Raw genomic sequence first — 23,422 nt, 5'->3', positions numbered from 1 at the left:
TTGTAGCATTGTCTAAAGTCTCTACCTACCAACTCATGTTTTATCCTTTTCCAATTCACTGGCATTCCCCTCCACCACCAAAATAACTCATGCATATTCATTTGTTAACATTTGCCTCACAAAGGGACTGAACTAATACTAATGACAATATACATGCAGTACTTAATCTACCAATAAAATAGTTCTGTTGTAAAAGCACAGCACATCCTGTACCATAGAAGCCATTCCTAAATGTTCTTGGATTTCAATCTCTGGTTGACCCCAGACAAGATCTCAGTCTTCTCCTTTAAATATAAATTAACCATTAAATGACCAGAATTGGGATGTTTACAGGGTAGAATTGACATTAACCCAGTTTCTATGAAAAATATTTGGTCAAGACTAAGGAAAACCACTCTGCTTTAGAGCCTTCCAGAGTCTTCCCAGCTTTCCTTGTCACACAGTTGTCTCCTACTGAACACTCCCTTTGCCCCAGGCTAGTCTACCATTCATCAGTACAATAAAATTATTAAATCTTACAGACTTTTTTTTTTGACAGGCAGAGTGGAGAGTAATAGAGACAGAGAGAAAGGTCTTCCTTTTCCATTGGTTCACCCCCCCAATGGCCACTGCGGCTAGCGCGCTGTGGCAGGCGCACCACACTGATCTGAAGCCAGGAGCCAGGTGCTTCTCCTGGTCTCCCATGCAGGTGCAGGGCCCAAGCACCTGGGCCATCCTCCACTGCCCTCCCGGGCCACAGCAGAGAGCTGGACTGGAAGAGGAGCAACCAGGACTAGTATCCAACACCCCAACTAGGACTAGAACCCGGGGTGCTGGCGCCACAGGTGGAGGATTAGCCTATTGAGCCATGGCACCAGCCATCTTACAGACTTTTCAAACTTTTGTTTTTAAATGGCATTTGTGCTTTAGACCCTGGTGCAACTTCTTTCCCAACTTTCCTCACAAAGCTGCTACCTATGATGCCATATCCTGTATGATATCACCAGTGTGAGTCCTGGCTGTGCTCTTTCCCATCCAGCTCCATGCTAATGAGCCTAGCAAAGCAGCAGAGGATGACCCAAGTACCTGGGCCCTGCCACCCATGTGGGAGATCCAAATGGAATTCCAAGTTCCTGGTTTAGGCCTGGCCCAGCCCTGGCCATTGCAGTCATCTGGGGAGTGAACCAGTGGATGGAAGATCTCTTTCTCACTCTCGATATAGATAGATATAGAAATAGATCACCTGCCTTTAAAATAAATAAAACAAATCTTTAAGCTTAAATAAAATAGAAAAACCTGGTGTACAACAACCAGCCTCCAAAGGTAGAAGAAGCCAAGATACAGAAGAAAGAGGACAAATCCTGGATTACACAAAGTGTAATTTACTGGAGGAAATACAGACAGAAACAGTCTAAGGCCTCAAGACAATGGATGCTGAAACCCCAACCAGTAGTGAGGAATTTACTTGTATGTCAGATAAAGGAGGCCCACAGCCAACCTAAGTACACCTGGACTTTCTCCAGACATACTAACATTCCCAGAATTAAACAAGGACATTCCAGGGACCAGATAAGCAAGAGAAGCCAGATAGGTTATCTGGACAAATTTATTTACCCTATTATAGGGCTTGGGCTGACCATAAGTTTAAGTAAAGGGCAGATGGCAATTACATCCATGTGGCTACGCTCATGTCAGCCTGCATCCCTTGGCAAATAGTGGGCCTGGGGCAAGTCCTTTGAATTTATAAGGAAACAAAAATCCATACAACTATAGCAAAAATACTAAAGATCTATGAAACACCATCCTGAATATGCAAACACCTGCTTCTGAAGATGATACTAGAAGTGAAGACGATCGGCATTCTCGGAAGCATCAAAACAGAGGCAGAGTACAAACAGCAGCTGAAAGACAGGAAGGGTGACTCAGCCGAGAGCAGAGTGCATCTGTAAGAGAGTGATTAGCTCCGTAAATACGGAAAGTGCTAAGTCAAAATTAAATGTGGTTCAAAACAAAGACTTCGTTTATAAAAATGAGATCAGTATCACAAAGAGCAAGCCTGAGAGGTTGTTTCAATGTATACAGGTAAAGATGAACAGAGGAAAAAATGGACAGAAAATGGAGATGCCCAAGAAAAATTTAAGCAAACTATTTTTTCCACAAGAGAATGAATTGAAGGAAAGACAAGATAATGATAAGCAGGAAAGCAATGACTTAAAATTAAAGTCATACTCAGGAATGAGCGTACACAAGCTCCACCATCGCCAGGATTTGGAGCTGTCCTTCATACAGTCTGCAGGCAGAGGGCTGCTGGTTGAGGTGGGGCTCTACTGAATACTCAAACGAGGTGGACTTGGAAGCGAGGCTTGAGGACCACCTACTTCTGAGTCCCTGTGTCATGGCAGCAAGTGCGTAATGAGCATGAGAGCGTCAGCCATGGTAAATTTTATTATAACAACATTATAATGACCTAAAGATCTTCGTGAGGACTCAGCCTGCAGCTATATTGGCTAATTCCAGCTGGAGCTGGTTCTAAGTTACAACATCACAGAACTTGTTGCGGGGAGTTGGATGGGGTGTTGCAAGGGGGTTCTTGACAGTGTGCAGAAAGGAGGTTTAGGCTGTGAACAAAAAAGGGTTCAGGACGCCACAGACCAGGCTTTCACGGGGGCCAGGCCAAGGCTGTCACTGGGGTTAACTGGGGCTGTCACACTGCTGGCCATTCTGCTCTGTCACGGGCATGCAGGGCTGCAGCCAGCCGCAGGGCAGTAGGCAGGTGCTGTCAAACCTCACTCCTCTAGCCCTCCCCACTCTGCCTGCCTCCGTACGTCTGTTGCTGTGCACGAATTTCTTTTTCCCCTGCGACCCAGTTCTATGGTTAGAGAGTAAAAACAGGAGAAAACTTAGAGGAAAATATTCCTTTCAAAGGAAGTCAAAAACAGTCCTGGGAGGGAAAAAAGGAGAATTAACTTTAGTGAAACTAATTCTTTTTTTATCATGTCAAATATTTCCTTAATTTGAGGGATTTATTATTAATTTAAAAAGCGGAGTTTTTCAAGTACAGATTTCTCCCTTTGATCTTTGGGCCTCTGGGCCGTGAGTTCCCAGATGCCTGCAGCTGGTTTTGACTAAAGTGTTTCACCAGCAAAGACAGTCTCTGTGGCACAAAAATGAAACCACGGTTGTGGCACGTTGCATTAACACATCCCCATCGATAAGCTGAGATGTCAGGGCTTGCAAAGCCAGCGTGCTGGAGGTAGCTGACTTATTCATCTATCTGTAGCACACTGAGAAGGCGATTTAGGTCTTCTGATGTGTCTTCAAAGCGTGAGTCTTGTGGGAGAAGAGACGGAGCAGAGGAGCACGTGGGAGATTTGTCCCACAGCGGCAGCGGAGCTCCACCAGTGTTACTCTCTTCCCAGCAGGCTAGCTGGAAATGCGCCTCTTGTGCTAAGTTCAAAGAGTCCCGTGATAGGCCTGTGAGGAGGATACTCCTGGGGGTGTGGTGTAGGCTGTCAAAGAAAATAGCAAATAGCAGCAGGTCTCTCGACAGGAATTGTGGGGAGAGTTCAGAGCACTAGGAAGACTGTGAAAAGGGGTTTTACCCAACGAGTCAACAGACCTTTCTGACTCCCTATCACGCACTACCTACTACCTTAGGTTCCAGCTTCCAGAGATAGAACGTGGACTGTGACACACAGTGTCCCTGCCCTTGCTGAGATTACAGTCTGCTGGGGAAGACAGATAGTGCCCTGGGGTGACAAGTGGTGACGAGGAAATACAGAACGCACGGAAACACAGGGAGCAGCTGACTCACACTGGAAGCTCCGAGAGAGGGGACATCTAAGCGAAGGAGGAAAGGATGTGCCATCATTAACCAAGAGAAGAAGAGAAGTTTTGGTTAAAGATTGCAAAACCCACTAAAATGAAACTATGAGAATTAACAAAACACAGACACAAGCTACAAGGGCGAACACAATGGGCAGAAAGACATGTGGGCACTCTGGGAGGCAGCAGGTGACGACTCAGATACTTGGGTCCCTGACGTTCACGAGGCAGACCCAGAATGAGGTCCAGGCTCCTGGCATCAGCCTGGCCCAGCCTCAGCTGTTGCAGGCATTTGGGGGAGAACCAACCTGGTTGGGAGTATCTCTGTCCATTTCTCTGTCTTTCAAATAAAGAAAAAGATTTCAAATAATAAATTTGGAGGTCATTTGCATACTTGCTAAGAATTATTTTTAACTTGTTAGTTTAATCTATATTTGTCAGTCACTAATTCCTCAATACATGTTCATTGCTTGGCTTTCCTCAGTATGGGACCCTGGGGCTACAGGGATACACATGAACTTCTCTGATCTCAGGGACTTCACAATCAAGCAGAGGAGAACTTTGAGTGAGTGACAAAATATTAGATCAAACTGATTTTATGTGAACACAGCCTTGGCAAATACAAGTAAAGAAGTTCAATTTTCTGGTCTCTTTTTTTTTTAAGATTTTTTATTTATTTATTTGACAGGTAGAGTTACAGACAGAGAGAGACAGAGAGGAAGGTCTTCCTTCCGTTGGTTCACTCCCCTAATGGCCACTGTGGCCGGCGCTGCGCCAATCCGCTGGTTTCGTTATTTTCAAATTAATTCAACAAATGGACGCAGAGCATTTGCTGGGTGTGAGAAAAGAGCAAGGGGAGATAAACAAATCTCCATTCTTCCATCTAGGGGAAGACAGGCTCTACAGAAATGTTCACAATTTTCTTTCTTTTTTTTCAGCATCTGGACTTTATTCATGCAAGTGTTTAAAAACAAGCACCCATACCCCATTAGGGGGTGATGGAAGGGCAAGAGAGCAGAGCGAAAGGAAGAAATGACATTCTATTGGAAATAAAGCTCCAGGTTGATCCTGTAGTGGATTTCATAGTCCCCCAGCAGCGCATGGTCCTTAAAAACTGTATACCACTTCTTTTTAGGATCAATCTTGTTCCAATGGGTGCCAGTTTGGGCTACGATCAGTTTCTTAACAACCCCGATGGTGTCACTGGATTTGCACTTAACACAGACTTTCTTCCCCTGATGGTCATTGCAAACAACCTCTATCATCCTGGCTGAAGCTCAAAGCTCAAACCTGCAAGACACCACAATCTCCTGACTTAAGCAGTAAACCCTGACTAGAGTCGATGCTGGGAACTGTGCACAGTTTTCATCTCAGCGTCAAAATCAATGAACCACTAGTCTGAGTCTCTTCTGAAGGTGGCTGAGCGAAGGAAATGAAAGGAAATTTTGCATAAAATTTTTAAAAAGGACGGCAAGTTGAATGAGTTCATACCCTAGGGTGGACAATATTGAAGACTTTGGAAAACATTATTTGGAAACAACCTTTGAAAGTTTAAGCTAAAATAAAAAAGGTTTAGATAAATATATCCCAGAGAACACAAATAGTTTATGTCTTTAGTAAACTATTTACAATATCCTTTAAATAATAAAAACAGGGAAAGGATCACCAAAATGCCAAGATATTTTTGATAAACCACAAAGCTTTCTAACATACTCAGCTTCATTTTCTCACTAAAATACCAGGCAGGGCATGTGAAGAATTCTAGAAGTACTTTTAAAGCATCTAGAATCTAATGACATCATGACTAATATACACCAGGCTTTTGTGGAGAAAAAAATTCTTATTAGACAAACCTGGGAGATGTTTTTGATAGAACGCCAGAATTAATGAATGGAACACAGTAGGCGTTGATTTTATGTCATTATAAGTTAAGCTTGTTATTTTGCAGTCAAGGAATGAAAAATAAATATCAAACCAGCCTGACCTGCTCTCCTGATTTAATAGCTTAATTTCCAGAAATGCCAGTGAAAAATAGCACAAATGTTTGCTGAGGCCAATTCTTCTTTATTATAGTTCATCCATTTTCCCTTCTCCACAAGGAACACAGCACCTAACAGAGCTTAATTAAGTTTATATTTTACAGCACAAACTACATTGCCTTATAAGACAAAGCTTGTTAGGGGACAGAGAGGGGATATGTCTCAGGGTTCAGTCCACCAAAAAGCATCCCAGGATCCTCGCACCTGGTGGTCAGTGCAACAATGGGGAGTCTATTTTCACACATGCTACAAGCAGGAACATTTTGCACTAAGTCAAGGCAGTGCTGGGAATAACTGACTTCCATGTCAAGAAAGGAAAAATACCTCTGGGACACTCATGTTTAGCCCTCATGACACTTCCTTCCTCCCATAGGTTTGAAGTATCTGTATTCTTTCTTTATTTTCAACACTGAGAAAGGAACTCAGAAGGATTCTCCCTTGCCCCATTGCATGTGTTGAAGGCATCATCCCTCATGAAATTCCCTTCAGATAAAAAGGTGCTTAAATGTCTAGCAGTTTATTCTGTCAGAGGAATTAATGTGTCAGAGCCTCAGGGATCAGCTTGCTGTAACAACTTGCTTGCTAATGTTTTTTGAGAAGATTGGCTTGACCCCAGCAAAGTGACCGATTCCCTGTCAGAGTTAAGTGAAATATAAATGTTTCAAAGAAGATCTACATTGGGTATGTGATTCCAATGGAAATAAAAGCAAGGGGCCTTGCTGTGACTGCTCTGAGAAGGCAAAAATACAAGAATGAGTATTTCTGTTACAATGAGGTCAGGTGCGTATAAAAATAAAAGCAAAATAAGAGGCACTTGAGCAAATTAGAAGTTTCCCGTACTCTCAGGTAAACGAAGCCCAAATGGAAACAGGGCAGGTTGGGTATGAATGCTTCACAGTGACATCAGAGGGGCAGGCTCATCTCCCTGCTCCACCAACTCAGTACAGAGCTCAAGTTTTCAAGGTCAACCCATAATCAAAGATGGATGGCAGGGCTCCAGCCACTGTCAATGCACTCCTCACAGCAGGAAGAAGATTGGAAGGAAAAGCAAAAGGCCTCTTTCCCAGCCAGCTTAGCCTCCTTAAGCAGTCTTCTAAGAAGTCTCATCCATCCCTTCTGCTTATATCTCATTAGCAAGAACATAATTACAAGGCAAGATTCAGCTACAAGAAAGACTGGAAAAAGATCTTCTAAAGATGCCATTCTCTTCCTGGATATACTTCAGGATGTACTTACAAGAAGCCTGGTGTCTTAATCCACTTGGGCAGCTATAATGAAATATCATAATGCATAAACAACAAACAGGTCATTCTCACAGTTTTGGAAGCTGAGAAGTCCAAGAGCAAGGCACAAGCAGGTTGGTGTCTGGTAAGGGCTTGTTTCCTGGTTCCTAGACGGTGCCTTTTCACCATATCCTTACAAGTGAAAGAGGTGAGGGGTCCCTCTTGGGTCTCTTTTATGAGAGAATCAATGCCATTCAGGTGAGCTTTGCCCATGACGTAGTCGCCTCTCAAAGGCCCCACCTCCTGATATCCCACCTTGGCGGGTGGTTTCAACACATGAATTTTGGACACACACAGACATTCATTCTATAGCAGGTGAGAACAGATGTTTGGATAAGCATCTAGCTTCCTTTGAGTCTGGATTTTTTTTTCCTTGTTTATTTACCTTAACTTGTGACTATGTAGTGACAGGAAGAAAACTGGTGGTTGTTGGGGGATGGAGGGGATGGAGGGAGAGGGAGTGGTGAGAAAATCAATAAGGGAGAAGCAGAACCTAATAGGAATGAGGCTTATGTCCACTGTCTTGATTGTGGTGACAGTTTCACACTCTACACATATGCCACATTGTATGCATAAATATGCGCAATGTGCTGTGTGTCAATCACACCTCATTAAAGCTGCTAAAAATTTAAAGTGAGAAACTAAACAAAATGTGAAAATACACACACTCTTTCAGAAAACCATATCCTAGTCCTACTGAAAGAATGGTTATTCCCTCTTAGTTGGGGAACTGATTTTTAAATGCCCCTCTTTGGGGCCAGCACTACGGCGTAGCAGGTAAATCCACCACCTGCAGCGCCAGCATCCCACATGGGTGTCAATTCAGTCTTGGCTGCTCCACTTCCCATCCAGCTCTCTGCTATGGCCTGGGAAAGCAGTGGGAGATGGCTCAAGTCCTTGGGCCCCTGCACCCGTGTGGGAGACTCTGAAGAAGCTCCTGGCTCCTGGCTTCAGATCCGTGCTGCTCCAGCCATTGAGGTCATCTGGGGAATGAACAAGCTGATGGAAGACCTCTCTCTCTCTTTCTCTCTCTCTCTCTGCCTCTGCCTCTGCCTCTCTGTAACTCTGCCTTTCAAATAAATAAATAAATCTCTTTTAAAAGAAAACCCTCCTGAGAGAGTAAAAGATTCTTCTAGTAAAACCTGTGAACAAAGAAGAGATAACAATGCATCAGATAATCTACTGCACTGACTCATATGTAAAGGCTGCCAAATACAACACGCAGTGGACAGCAGAAGATGTCTTTCATTTAAAAATTTTGAAAAAGCCAAACTGCTAAAAAAAAAAGTCAAACTCTCCCTTTGGGATAGAAACTCATTAAGTATATTATCTTTCATTCTCCTCTTTTAAGGAGGCTTAAGTAGGAACAATCATTTATTTCACAGAGTGAGTAGCAGTGAGCAGACAATTATTGGAGGAGTCCAGTATCTGCCTTGGAGGCGGTGCACGAGTACATTCCAGCTAGTCTCCCATCATGGCAGCCACATCCATCCTTCCATTCTCTGTCATGATGAGGCTGGACCTCTGCAAGTCACAGATCCTAGACTCTAGTAGGATTCTGCACTGGCAGAGAATTAGGTGAGAAGGGAAAAGACAGTACATACATCCAGCAAAGGCTATGCACCCCCAACAGTGGACAGAGACGACTCCAGCCTCCAGCTTCTTGCAATGACCACTGTACAGGCCACACTAACATTGTTTGCCCACTGACCCACCCCCCTCCTAAGGAGTCCAGGCTTCTTCTGGGTCACGTCCCTCCTCGGAAATCCAAACTCCAGCTGGAGGTAACTTGGAGATCAGAGCACCAGCTGGAAACACTTCCTTCTTGGAGACCCAAGCACCAGCACCCTGAACGTTCTGAGCAGCAGTGCGTGGGCCCCTGTGCCTACTCCAGGTTCTGGGAATGTCATCAGTTCTGCTTGGTTCACTTGATCACAAGGGTATCCATTTCTTCCTGAAGTCCTTAATCTTAGGTTACTTCAGCATTCTCTTTTGCTCTCTCAAATTCGCTGTATCTATCTATCCAAGTCCCTCCATCTAATCCCCTCTGTTTGAAATACCAAGCACGGCTCTCTTTTTCTGATTAGGCCTTGACAGATAAAGGAGATTTTCTTTTTTTATTAAGAAACTAAAGATCTTTCATATTCAAATAAAAATGGGTTTAAAGAACATGTTTTCAGTCAGTATTAGAGTCAATGAAGAGTTCGCCAACTCAGTCGCCCTGGCTTTCTGGAAGAAAAGGATACACCTGATAACCATGTCCTAGACCAGTAGGCAAGCAGCTAGCTGCAGAGCACCCACACGAGAATCTAAAGACTAAATTCTACTCTGTAGCTGGGTCTCTGGCTCCTGGTTGATCTGGGACAAGTCCCTCAAACTCTCTGAACTTGCGTTTACTTATTTTCAAAAGGACAGAGCTCAGCTAAATTGTCTTTAGGTTTTCTCTCATTTTTGTTTTGTATGCATTATAAATCTTTCTACTTCAATCTTCTCATTTGAAAAATCATTGGCTGGCACCGCAGTTCAATAGACTAATCCTCTTCCTATGGCGCCAGCACACCAGGTTCTAGTCCCGGTCGGAGCGCCGGATTCTGTCCCGGTTGCTCCTCTTCCAGTCCAGCTCTCTGCTGTGGCCAGGGAGTGCAATGGAGGGTGGCCCAAGCGCTTGGGCCCTGCACCCGCATGGGAGACCAGGAGAAGCACCTGGCTCCTGGCTTTGGATCAGTGTGGTGCGCCAGCCGCAGCAGCCATTGTGGGGTGAACCAACAGAAAAGGAAGACCTTTCTCTCTGTCTCTCTCTCTCTCTCACTGTCCACTCTGCCTGTCAAAAAAAGAGAAAAATCATTAAAATAAATGGTAACTCTGGGCCGGCGCCGTGGCTCAATAGGCTAATCCTCCACCTTGCGGAGCCGGCACACCGGGTTCTAGTCCCGGTCGGGGCGCCGGATTCTGTCCCGGTTGCCCCTCTTCCAGGCCAGCTCTCTGCTATGGCCAGGGAGTGCAGTGGAGGATGGCCCAGGTGCTTGGGCCCTGCACCCCATGGGAGACCAGGAAAAGCACCTGGATCCTGGCTCCTGCCATCGGATCAGCGCGGTGCGCCGGCTGCAGCGGCGGCCATTGGAGGGTGAACCAACGGCAAAAGGAAGACCTTTCTCTCTGTCTCTCTCTCTCACTGTCCACTCTGCCTGTCAAAAAAAAAAAAAAATGGTAACTCTACTCCTCTTAGTAGATTATTTTAAAAATATTTCTTAATCAAAGTTTGAGGATAAAAACCTTCAACACAATTCATGAGCATCTTGCTTGGCACCAAGTATTATCTGAGTGCTGTGGAAACAATACATTTCTTGCCTTCAAGAACTTATAATGCTTGGTGCCAGAGCTGTGGTGTAGTGGGTAAAGTCACTATCTGCAGTGCCAGTATCCCATCTGGGCACCAATTCGAGTCCCAGCTGCTCCACTTCCGTTCCAGCTCTCTGCTATAGCCTGGGAAGGCAGTAGAAGATGGCCCAAGTCCTTGGACCCCTGAGCCTACTGGACACCTGGGAGCTCCATGAGAGTGAGCTCAATGCCTGACCCACACTGATGAGGATATGTGCCTGTGCATGTATGGATGTGTATGTGTTTGTGTGCACATGTATGTGTGTGTGCATGTTTGTATAGGCAGAGAAAACTCTCTGTGAAGGAGTCATAGCAGTAAATTGGAGTTATATAATCATTTGAATTTTCTACAATTAAGCATGAATTCTTTCTATAGTTTTTAAAAACCTAAAGAAACATAGAGGGATGTTTTTTAATTCCTATCCTTCCCTTTTATCCAACTGCTACTGACAAACATCATTTCTTCCATGGCCGTTCCATGGCCTCCTAATTTGTTTCTTTGCCTCCAGTCACTTCCTTCCTCAACTCTGCCCCTCAGTGCCCTTCTGGGTTACTGTCATCTCACTCTCTCCTTAGAAGTCTTACAGGATCAAGTCCAGCCCTCAGCTTGCCTCCTAAAGCCCTCCATAACCCGCTCCCAGCCTCCATCCCTCACTTCCTTGTTCTGCATACACACTGCCATTCTACATACACACTGCCATTCCTCATACACACTGCTGTCCCTAGAAAATTGATGCCTTTATCTTACCCTTTCTTCAACTTCAACTGCCTTTCCCCATTTCCCTTCCCCAGAAAATCTCCCCATAATTCTTTGTGCTCCATCTCAATGTTACTCTCCTGACTCAAGCAGAGCTGTCACTGCCATTCACTAGACACACCTCCATGTGAGCAATTCTACAATGAATCATAATGCATCCATGTTCCCAGCTTCACAAGACTCCAAACTGCCTCAAAGCATGCCCTTGTCACTCCACCCGGAGCATTGTCTGGTCTCACAGTGGGTGCTCAATTAATATTTATTAAATGAATAAGAAATCGATGAATAAATGCACTCAGAACATCTGTGACAAGTTATTTTGGTTTCCTTCTATCACTCCTCCCTTTACCCCTATATTTCATTTGCAGGCATCTACTCTATGAACTCCTGGACCAGCAGTGCCATCAGCTACTCTCCAAAACCCCATTTCCTACCTGTGCCCCACGCAGCACGGTGTTCTCTCACCCCTGCTCATGTCTTTGCTGGGACATTTGAAGGTGCTGCCCCCAGAAAACCTGCCAGGCATGTGGCCTGACAACTGCCCAGCAAATAAGCTTCTGTTTTCTTATCCCATGCCTTACAAACAAACAAACAAAAGAGCAGTAGGCAAGATTAGCTTCTGAGCTGTTGCGGGAACTAAATGGGATAGTATATGAAGCAAATAGACCAGAATTTGGGTCCTCACCGGAAACTCAATGTTACTTCCATTTCCCCTTCATTCCTCCCACTCTTGTTCTACTTTTATAGGCATTCATGAATCAAGAAAGACCTAAAAAAAATAGATCATGTCATGAAGGTAATGGCAGGCAATGGGAGAACCAGCAAGAGCAAAGATTTGCAGAGAGAATCCAGTCTGGTCCCTTCAAACCGTCCACTGATACTCACCTACTCTGTATCCTTGAGCACCACTACCCTCTGATCAGCCCTATCACAGCTCCTCAGATACATCCCATCCTCCCACATCTATCATATTCTTTCTGCCCATCCTCCCTTACCTACTCTTTGTGGCCCTAGACAAGACTCACCTCCTCTGTACTGCCTGCTCTAACACCCCAAAGACAAGTTAGGTCATTTCTTTCCAGTAGCTTCCACAGAAGGGCATGCCCAGCTCTCTACTTGCTTGTACCCATAATGCTTGAGATTCCATCGCTGGGCCTACCACCTTAACCCAAAAGAAAGCTTTCCCAAAAGTGTCAATCTAGTCTCTTTCTGTGACGCGGAAGTCATTCTGCTCCAGAGGACGGCCCGCACTTACAGTCAAAGCTACAGAATACGAAGAATTAATTATAACTGACAGAGGATTTAAAATCTGGAAGTCATTAGATGAGTTTGGAACAATAAAGAGGCTCTTATTAAATCATTTCAGGGCACAGAGTTGCAAGAGATACCGTTATCACCGGATGATGTAGCTGGAATTCCTGGCTCTTCTCTCTGTATTGCAATTTAATTTCTACCTTAAATAAATCTCACTCTCAATGGGGGTTTTGACAGTACCAGAGCCATTAATGAGAAAGAAAACCCTGGAAACCTAATTATCAGCTCAAAAGACATCCAGGGACAGCTATGAGAGGAAAAAGTGTGAACTCTAACTGTTGTATCACTCAGGGCTTGTGCTGTGTCTAGGTGTTTGTAACTAATGTAATTATTTTCTCTAACAGACATTTCAAAGAATGGCATTTAAAGTGACCATACAGTAGATTAAAGAAAAGAAAGCAACAAATTTTACACAGCCATCCCCAAAAAGAGAGCCAGGTGTGCAGACAAAGGCGATTGCTCCTTCCAGCAAGGTCGCTGCCCATTCTCCAACAAGCAGCCCTGAAATTTAAAGGTGCAGACAGCCAATAAGCACTTGCCAAGGAAAGAGTAGGAGGATACTACGACAAAATGCTTCAGAGATTCCAGGACACTTTGGTTGCCACTCAAAATAAAGGCTTCAAATAACAAAAGCAAGATTTTCACCAGATGGTAATGACTCCGCTGTGTGTGTTTGGACTGCTCTGCTGTGTTTTATTGTTTCGTTTTGTCTGTCAAGAGGCCTGAATTCAGAATCCCTTAATATGCACAGGATTTTTTTTCTTATTGAGAGGCAGAAAGACAAAGAGGTCTCATCCACTGGTTCACTCCTCAGATGCCTGCAACAGGAGGGGGACAGGCCAGGGCCAAAGCTGGGGGCTGGGACCAATCTGAGTCTCCCTCTTGGGTGGCAGGAACCCAACTACTTAAGCCATCACCTGCTGCCTCTCACAGTCTACAGTAGCAAGAAGCTGTGGTCAGGAGCCAAAACCTGGAATCAACCCCAGGCACTCAGTGTGAGACACAGGCATTTAACCGCTAGGCTAAACGCCCACTTCTGCGCACATAATCATTAGGGACATACCTTATTGCCTGATTATCAAATGACCTCAGAAATATTCGGAGCATTGTAGAAACATCTACCCCCAAAAGATTTGTGACAGTTCACCCTCCTGGAGGATAATTTGATCATACACATCAAAGGCCTTAAAAATGTGCCTGACTTTGACCCAGAAATTCATCTCCTAGGAATTTATTCTAAAGAAAATTACTAAAAATGTACTCAATTATGTGTATATAAGGATAATCATTGTGGTGATGAGTATGAATCATGTAAGTATCTGAAACAACAAATAGCCCAAAAAAAGAGTATGGTCCAGTTACATAATAAAATAATTATGCATCTAAAATCCAAGTATAGAAATATACTTTACTGGGGCCAGCGCTGTGGCAAAGCAGGTTGAGCTGCCGTCTGCAACTCTAGTGTCCCATGCAAGTGCTAGTTCAATCTCAGCTGCTCCACTTCTGATCTGCTCCCTGCTAGTGCACCTGGGAAAGCAGTGGAAGATGGCCCAAGTGGACCCACATAGGAGACCTAGATGAAACCCCTGGCTCCTGGCTTCAGCTTGGCCCAGCCCTGGCCATTGCGGCCATTTGGGGAGTGAACCAGCAGTTGGAAGATTCTAACCCTTCCCTCTCCCCCCTCCCCCTCCCCCTCTCCCCCTCTCTCCCCTCTTCCTCTCCCCCCTCTTCTCCTCCCCCTCTCTTTGTAACTCTTTCAAATAAATACATGCATCTTTTAAAAAATACATTTACTGGCTCAGAGCAATGCTCATGCTATAGCACACTGGCAAAAAAGGTTACTAGCTAATACGAATAATATGACCTTATTTTTGTGAAAAAAAATTATACAATGAAAGTCTTCTTTATTTGACTTAATTGGCTCAGAGGGTTGTCAGTTAAAGAAAAATTAAAGTTATAAAACATAAAAATTATATGTATATATACCTTAAACATTTCGTTTTACCTAAAATATAAATGTATATATACACCTGTCTTCCAGTCATTTGTTAAAGGGTCATGACCATCTTTTGGTGTCAGACCCCTTTTCACTGTTCCATATCATCTGTCTTTTTATACTGCACAAATACTTCCAGTTTCGGCTTCTTCAATTGATGAGAAAACATAAAGACTCTCGTGAATCTACCCAAGTTCAAAATCTTTGCATGGTTTTATAACTTTCCTCCAACTCCGATAATTATCCTACCCATACCTTAATTTGATAGAAAATATTTAGTTAAATTGCCTTTTGGGAATTTTTTTACATAGCATTTCATTAATTTTCATAAAAATAAATCTTCCTACAAAATATTTAATTAGGTTGCATAATTGAAATAACAAAATTGAATAAGTGAATTTAGGATAAAACACAACTGACTCTTGATCAGAGAGACTGCTGAGAGGTAAGTGAACACTGGAGCATACTTACTAGCCTCAGAGCAGAAAACTTCTACGGAGTACATAGAGCACGTTGCTGACTCCACGTGTAGACTGAGTGGACATCACAGAAGGATGGACGTGCTCTTCTCCCAGTTCTGTGTATGGCTGGCCTGCTGGCAATCTCTGGTCTTAGCCTTTCTCTCCAGGAAGCCTTCCATGACCACCCTAATTATTGCACCTATTCATCACGTCTTCCTGTTTCTCCTTCATAAAAATTACTATTGGTAACTCTCCTCATTTATATTTTGATCATATGCTTATTGTAGTTTAAGTGATTTAGTGGTTTCAGGTAGGAAAAATATTATTCTTAAACAGAGATATACCCCTTGAAGCCAGCACTGTGGAGTAGCAGGTAAAGCCACAACCTGCAGTGCCGGCATCCCATATGGGTGCCGGTTCGAGTCATGGCTGCTCCATTTCTGATCCAGCTCTCTGCTACGGCCTAGGAAAGCAGTGAAAGATGGCCCAAGTCCTTGGGCCCCTGCACGCACGTGGGAGACCTGGAAGAGGCTCCTGGCTCCTGGCTTCGGATCAGTACAGCTCTGGCCATTGCAGCCAACTGGGGAGTGAACAAGCAGATGGAAGACCTCTCTCTCTCTCTCTCTGCCTCTCCTTCTCTCTCTGTGTAACTCTTTCAAATAAATAAATAAATCTTTTAAAAAGAAGAAAAGAAATACCCCTGAAACCTATAGTGATATGTCTATGACACCTTAAATCTATGAGTATTCAAGATACAGCCTTAATTTGTTCATTGTTTGCATCCATTTATTTATTTTTTTAAGAAAGATTTGTTTATTTATTTGAAAGTTAGAGTTACAGAGAGAGGGAGAGGAAGACAGAAGGCAAGAGAGGAATCTTCCATCTGCTGGTTCATTCCCCAGATGACTGCACCAGCCAGGGCTGGGCCAGACTGAAGCTAGGGGCTGCATCTGTATCTCCCTTGTGGGTGGCAGTGGCCCAAGTTCTTAAACAATGTTCCAACTGCTTTCCCATGCATATTAGCAGGCAGCTGGATCGGAAGCAGAGCAGACAGGACTTGAACCAGTGCTGATATGTGATGCCAGTGTTGCAGATGGTGGCTCGACCTGTTATGCCACAATGCCAACCCCTGTATCCACTTGTTTAATAATGTCAGTATTCACTGTAAACAAATACTAAAATTAATAACATTCATCACTACACAACTCATAGGCAATTATAACCTCTTTGTCAAGTAAAGTAGGGTCTAAGAAACAATCCCTTAAGGATTCTAATTGATGTTATTCCTGAGAAATCAGTTGGCCCAGTTATTGAGGGTGGTGGCAAAGGTCAGTTGATTTAGAGTGCTAGAGATCAGTCATCTTAAAAGAGAAATGCCAAAAAAATTCATATAAAATCTGTACCAAAGCAACAAGCCATGGTTGAACTTTGAGGATAGCCAATCTGGTGGATTCCAAGAGACTGCTAGAGGAAGAAGTTTCAGTTATATGGCAGGGTTAGCTGTTTTGTTTTGTTTTCTTTTCTTTTCTTTTGAAGCTTTGAGCCAGGGTGCCAGTGCTCTTGGTGATGTTGCCTACAATTTTGGTTACCTCTCACGTAAGGGCACACATGACACTACTACTGCACCAAGCTCCTTTAGTGACCCAGTCCGTAACTTTTTCCAGGGAGAAATCTAATCCACATATGTTCTCCTGGGGCGGTGGCTTCTTCAAGGTTTATATCAAGTCACTGGATTTCAGCTTGACAAGACTTCTTTAGATCATGGGGAAAGAGCTTATGGCTAACCATTGAAAGAAAATGAACAGATTGATAATTTGGTAAAGATTGTCCTATTTGACAAGTCAATAGGATGAAGTACAATTTACAAGTAGGTATTCAAAGGGAAGGGGCAGGGAGGTGGATGTCAATTAAATCCTTCTCAGATAAGAAAACTTTACATATCCATTTGTTAACCACATTTAGGAGGAGATGCAAAATAGCTCAAAAACAACTAAAACATTTCGAGTCAGACAAACCAGGAGGTTATGCCACAGACAATTCAGCTTTCCATTGAAACAGAGCATCTCTCTCTTTAGTCTTCCCCTTTGATCAAAAGTAATCTCTAAGCATAACTCCTGATCACAAACTAAAATTTCTCCCCTTAGATTGGGTCTATCTATTACATAAGTGCAGCAAAAATGATAATTTACTACATAGGCCTTGATAAGTTTGCTGCAAGTATTCATAAGAAATCTCAGACTGTATGTTTAAAAGCTTCTTGAAGCTAGAAAGCCAAACTAAGAACTCACCATAAAATTCATCGGCACTACTTATAAATATGTTTGAATTTGATTTTTTCAGTGTCTCCAAAATACCCTAACTTTTCTGGGCCCACCTGGATGTGACCTCCCTTACCCATTTAGAAGCCTGGGAATCCTGTAGCCCAGGAATCCAGCCAGTTTTCTCAAGAAGGCTTGGTAAGCAAGGACTCTGATAAAGTCAAGCTCAGTTCCTTAGAAATGTCTGATCATGACTGATTAAATGAGCATCATTCTCAAACATGGGGCTCCAGATAAGGCCTTCACTGCATAAGCCACACTTCCAGTTATGTCCACTAACAAAGAAGAAAAAGTCTTCAGGAACCCATGCCAGTAACTGATTCACCTGGAAAATAAAAACTCAATAAAAGTTTGCAAGTTCTGGTGGGGTCAAGCATTGACAATTGGCTATTCTTATTACTGTTTCATTTCTGTTTACATAAGCACAGTCAACTAAATTGTTATGAGTTACAGAAAGCATAAGAGGAAAGAAAAGGATATTCTTTATAGACCCAGAAGTAGGACATTAAACTGTCAACAGTATTCCAAACAAAAACCATAGCCATCCCTTGTCAGTTCACTTTGTAATGAATTCTTGTTCCACTCGCTCTTGGATTGACAGTCTCAGGAGCCCTTCTGCTTCTCAACAAGAATTCTGGACTTCCTACCGCAGTCCACTGTTTCGTCTAACAGTTGTTTAAACAATAGAAGAAGCCCAAAAGTACCAGGCATCTGCCTTCCCGTGGGGCGCCGTTTGTTGAAGAGGGAGCACACTGGCCTGCAGTGGATTGCAAATACTTTCAGGGAATCTCCAAAGTAAAACATAAACTTTCTGGCAATGAAAGACTCAAAATGGCAATGGTTAATTTATTACTGATAATATTCAAAAATGCAAGATCTAATGACAACAAAAATAATTCAGTTGACAAAGGAACTTAGTTGCTTCTATGACATGCAAAAATGATAACAAAGTCAATCCAAAAACACTTTTTCTGACAAAATATCCATAATATTGTAATAGCAATTCTCAAAGAATAGTAGCTATTACATCTAATTTATGAAAATAATAAACATAATATTTACAGAGAAAAATGTCTTCAAATAAATAATTCTGAGCCATGATATAACATGAATATGACAAACAAATAGTGAAATTATACCAAGGATCTATAAAGAGTATAAAGAGATTGAGCAAGTTTAATTTTGATTAAATTCTATGGATAAGATATGTAAATTCCCAATTAAGACTCACTGGCCCTAGAATATATTAGATTCAAGTCAAAAAAGTAAAGTCACAACCAAGCTAGCATTTTAAAAAATAACTGAAGGTGTGAAGGACAACATTATCCTGCTATCTGGTATCAAGCGAAGTAGCTTCAGCACTCTGAGCAAAGAAACGTCATGGACAGTAAGGGCACAAAAATTCTCTAAAATCTTCTCTAACAGCATGCAAATGCTGAAATATTTGGGTTTTTAGCATTTTACCCAAATTTAACCTAGAAAAGACAAAGCATCTCTTCTGATTTGACAACTCTAGCCAAGCAGCTGGTCAGTAGCAACATATCAAACAAACCTAATTTTGTCCTGTCTTTTCTCAAGGTGAAAGAACAAACTCTGGTATCCTTCCAGAGGTCCTATGGAAATCTCAAAGGCAGCCCTTCATACAAAAGATACCACTGAGGATTTAATTCAGCGACAGCAGCGTCCTACTCGCCATTCAGAAACAGAGCACAAAGGGGCTCCCAGAGGCTTTGTGGGCCCCGGGGTGGGGTGGGGGGCTGCAAACAGGGTTCCAACAGTAAGGGTTCCATTCCTGCCGGAGACATGGCACCAAAACTGTGAAACACAAGTTGCACCTGACAACCAAGGCCCTGATTCTCTTCAGGTTGTTGCAATCAAGAGACCGCTCATTAATGAGGACTCTCAAAGGAAATGAAAGGGGTCTGGGACTGAAGTGAGTCTTCAGCCTGGCGGACGGCAGGCAGCAGGTGTGTTTATGCTGTCTTCCTTCGGGAGTGAGTCATGGGATGAGCAGAATGCCACGTTGCCCAGGATAAAATGGACTTGAATGTGCAAAAAGCCCCATTGGCACTTACTAATCGAAGCTGATGATTTATAATGTTTGTTTCTGTCTGCTTGATGTGTCCCAGGAGAGTAGGTGCCAGGCTGGCAGCACACCGGGTGTTCAGAACTAACTGCTTGTTAATAGTTAATTAACCATTAGCAGTTAGCCTGAGAGCTAACCTCAGCATTAACAAGCATAGGATGGCTCTTGAAGGTGGCAGGACTCCCTCCTTGACCAAAGTTAGGCTCCTCTGAACCCTCTTGTCCATTAAGCCCCTTGTGTGGCTTTGCTAAGCCCAGTTCAGCAAAAATTCTGCCAAGCTAGTTTAGTAAGAATTCACCTACCTTGATACCAACCAAACTTCTCTCGGTAATTTTCCATCCACTGACTTTCCCACCCTGCCCGCTGGCTATCAATCCCCGGCTGCCCTTGTCATATTCAGAATTGAGTTCAGTCTCTCTCCACTATTGCAATAGTCTTGACCCCTATTGCAACCGTCTTGAATAAAGTCTTTCTTTCCTGTTTAACTCTGTCCAGTGCAATTTTTCTTTGACAAGGGTTAGCCATTTCCAGGACACAAACGTGGTGGGATTACTTAACTGTCAGTGATTTCTGGAAACACAGGGCTCAGATAAAGTTCAAGACTGTCAGAGGATATAGCAAAATTGATCCCCCACAGTGGTTAGCATCAAATAATTAAGTGCTTTCAGAATTTTGATGAAGTCCAATTTTTTTCTGCCTATGAGTAAAACATCATTTATCAAAATGTGTTCTTTGAATACTACTCTGGGCCAGTCGACATAAAAGAGAATCATCAGGATGATTAAGATAGGATTCGAGAAGAAATCCACCCCTCCATAATGCAGAGAATTTCTTACCTTGTTAAAAAGTCAACTAACCAAAAATAGCTTTTAGATTTTACTCCCTTGTATAATCATGACCCTTTTATAGAATTTCAATGTCATCATCCTCTTTGTTCTCCAGAACAAATTCAGTGCTTCCCTTTGTTTTCAAATATATATCTGACCTCTTTTCAAATGTATATTTGCCATCTTTTCAAATATATATCATCAGCACCCCTTTTAAATGTACCTCTTTCAAATAGATTTTTAGGAAGTCTGGCAACTTCACCTTCCCTCCCCCTGTTAGGTGTACCTTTGTCTCCTTTTCCTAGGTGAGTGTTAGGAGGTCCTTTCCCCTAGCTGACCACAAGGCAAAGCTTGAAGGGCAGATTGAGTATAAAAGAAAGCCTGTCGCTTTGATGTGTTCAAAAAAACTGGATGAAGCAGTTCCTCACCCCTGGCTGGTGCCCCCTCTGCTCACTTTCCACAAGGCAAGTCTAGTAAGTAGCAACACTTCACTTTAAAATTCTGCATCTGTGATCTTTACCCTGCCCTCCCCCAATAAGTCCCTAGACTGTAACTATGATGGGACTTCAAAATAGTTCATGGAAAAATGGAATTAAAAGGTAAGTTTATTTGGGACAAAAAAAGCATTTTCATATTATGCATTTTATGAACTTTTTGAATACTGCCCCCACTTGCATGGATTTCAATATTTTTAAGTTATTTATTTATTTGAAAGGCAGAGATACAGAGAGAGAGAGAGAGAGAGAGAGAGAGAGAGAGAGAGAGTTTGATCTTCCATCCACTGGTTCACTCCTCAAATGGCCGCAACTGCCAGAGGTGGGCCAAGAGCCAGGAGCTTCTTCCAGGTCTCCCACATGGGTGCAGGGGCCCAAGGACTTGGGCCATCCTTAGCTGATTTCCCAGGCACATTAACAGGGAGCTGGATCAGAAGTGGAGCAGCCAGAATTTAAACCAGCGCTCACACCATATCCTGACACTGCAGGTGGAGGCTTAACCTTCTATGCCACAGTGCCAGCCCCTTAATTTTTCTTGGCCCCAAAAGAAACTTATCTTTAAATTCCATTGTCCACAAACTCTTTTAAGTGCCCTCATATAGCCTAGGTGAATTCTCTGGAATCTGGTAACATCAAAGTCTAAGGTAAGAACAAACCCATTTCAAAAGAGCAGTTTAGGAATCTTAAATGTTAAGTTCTCCAGCAAGAAGGCTTAGAGAAGTTGTTGTAGGCAGGCATATGGAATAAAACTGATCAGGTTTGTGAGCTGGAAGACCACGCCTTTACCACGCCTCTGTGTGACCTCATGACCCTATCAGGCCGCACCTGTACACCCACCAGCCAATCAGGTTAATTAACCACTCCCCTTTGAAAGTGGATTAAAAACCTGAGACATGGTGTGCCCAGCCCTTTTTTTTTGTTCTTTGGCTTCTTGCCATTTGGGGCCCGCATGGCCCTGCGCCTCCAGGGTGTGTGGCCTTTGGGCCACCTACCCCAGGCTTCCTGGCCTAGATGCTCCTCCACACGGCTGCTTCCTGGTACTCAATATGAACCAGATTTGCCTCTCTCCTAGATAGGGCCGTCACTCCACATGCATCTTTTTCACTGAATAAAAGCTTAAAAATGCACTATGCTGCCTTGTTTATCTATGCCAGTATTCAGAATTTTTCTCTGAATATTAGGCAAGAACCCACATGGGCTTATTAATATTGGGAATTTGTTAATAAGCTAAGCATACGGTGATATCATATGGCACCCCAAATTCTGATTTCATATGGTGACCCAGATGGAACTTTTGGGGAACTTTAAGGGGGACACATTCCAATTTCATATTTTAGGGGGCCAATTCCGATATCAAAATCACTGTATTTTAATATGAAAGATTTGTACTTGAGACAGTTGAAATATAACACCAACTGATCTCTCTCTCTCTCTTTCTCATACTTTATCATCCTAAATCTGTCAATCCATTATGTATGAAACTAGCTCATCCTCATTGTTGTGCAAAGCCTTCTGCCTTCCCCTATAGCCCAGCAGGCAATGTGTCTGCTGGCAAAAGATGCAGAGAATAGCAAACAGCACCTGAGTTAGCTCATGTCCAGTGAAAGCTGGGGCCAGCACTGTGGCATAGTAGGTTAAGCCTCTGCCTGCAACACTGGCACTGGTTCAAGTCGCAGCAGCTCCACTTCTGATCCAGCTTCCTGCTGAGGCCTGGGAAAGCAGTGGAAGATGGCCCAAGTGCTTGGGCCCCTACACCCACCTGGGAGACCTGGAAGAAGCTCCTGACTTCAGATTGTCCCAGCTCCAGCCATTGCAGCCCTTAGGGGAGTGAACCGGCGGATGGAAGACCTCTCTGTCTCTCTCCCTCTCTGTCTGTAACTCTGTACCTCAAACAAATAAATATCTAAAAAAGAATTTTTAAATGAAAGCTTCCTTTCTCTTCCTGACATATCCTTCTTGAACTCTTGCTCACTCACAAGATGCCCAGAAAACCGCAAACCAGAACTCTCTGGCCTAATGCTCTGCACAGGGGGTCAGTCCTGTGGGTGGGGAAAAAAACATCTCTTGCAAAGAAAAGCATTCCTTGTAAGCTCATGATAATAGCACCCACCCATTAAGTGACATTCTCTTTCTGAAGCTTCTGTTCCACTTAGAGACCATATTTCGGTGGCAAGTTTTGCTATTGAAGTAGCTGCCAGGATGTTATGGACCAGCACGATTGCAACGTGAAGTGTTTCATAAATCACAGCAAGACGGAACATGCTAGCTAGTGACAGGTGAAGCTTTAAATTGACATCCTGTCTTTCTATGGGCATTAAAAAGGTTGATGTCATGACATATTCTATAGCTGCATCCCCTTTTGCTCAGCCAAAAGGTCTCCACCTTGTGCAGCCCTGAGGGAGGGAGAGAGCCAGATTGTAGGGAGCAAACCTGAGCGCCACACACTGTGGTTCACAAGTCAGGGAAATCCGAACAGCAGGCGCGCGGGGCTCAGCACGTGGAAACCCTGGAGAAATCAGCTCCCCTGCCTCCAACCCCTGCCAGAGACACAGCCTGTGCATTTCATGAGCCCCGACCAATCCCCAAACACCACGAAATTTAAAGGAACAGAAAATGAGATCAATTCTCCCTGGAAAAACCAAGAAATTTACCATTTACTTAATGG

The 23,422-nt window shown here is 43.4% G+C and overlaps 1 pseudogene; it reads right to left on the bottom strand.

The window, feature by feature from the left end:
* Positions 1 to 4,720: 4,720 nt before the first annotated feature.
* LOC108177920 (ubiquitin-like protein 5 pseudogene) lies at positions 4,721 to 5,358 on the bottom strand (annotated as a pseudogene).
* Positions 5,359 to 23,422: the final 18,064 nt, after the last annotated feature.

Source organism: Oryctolagus cuniculus, chromosome 4, assembly GCF_964237555.1.
Source record: "Oryctolagus cuniculus chromosome 4, mOryCun1.1, whole genome shotgun sequence".
Taxonomy (NCBI): domain Eukaryota; kingdom Metazoa; phylum Chordata; class Mammalia; order Lagomorpha; family Leporidae; genus Oryctolagus; species Oryctolagus cuniculus.
This window is presented reverse-complemented; position numbering and strand designations above follow the sequence as displayed.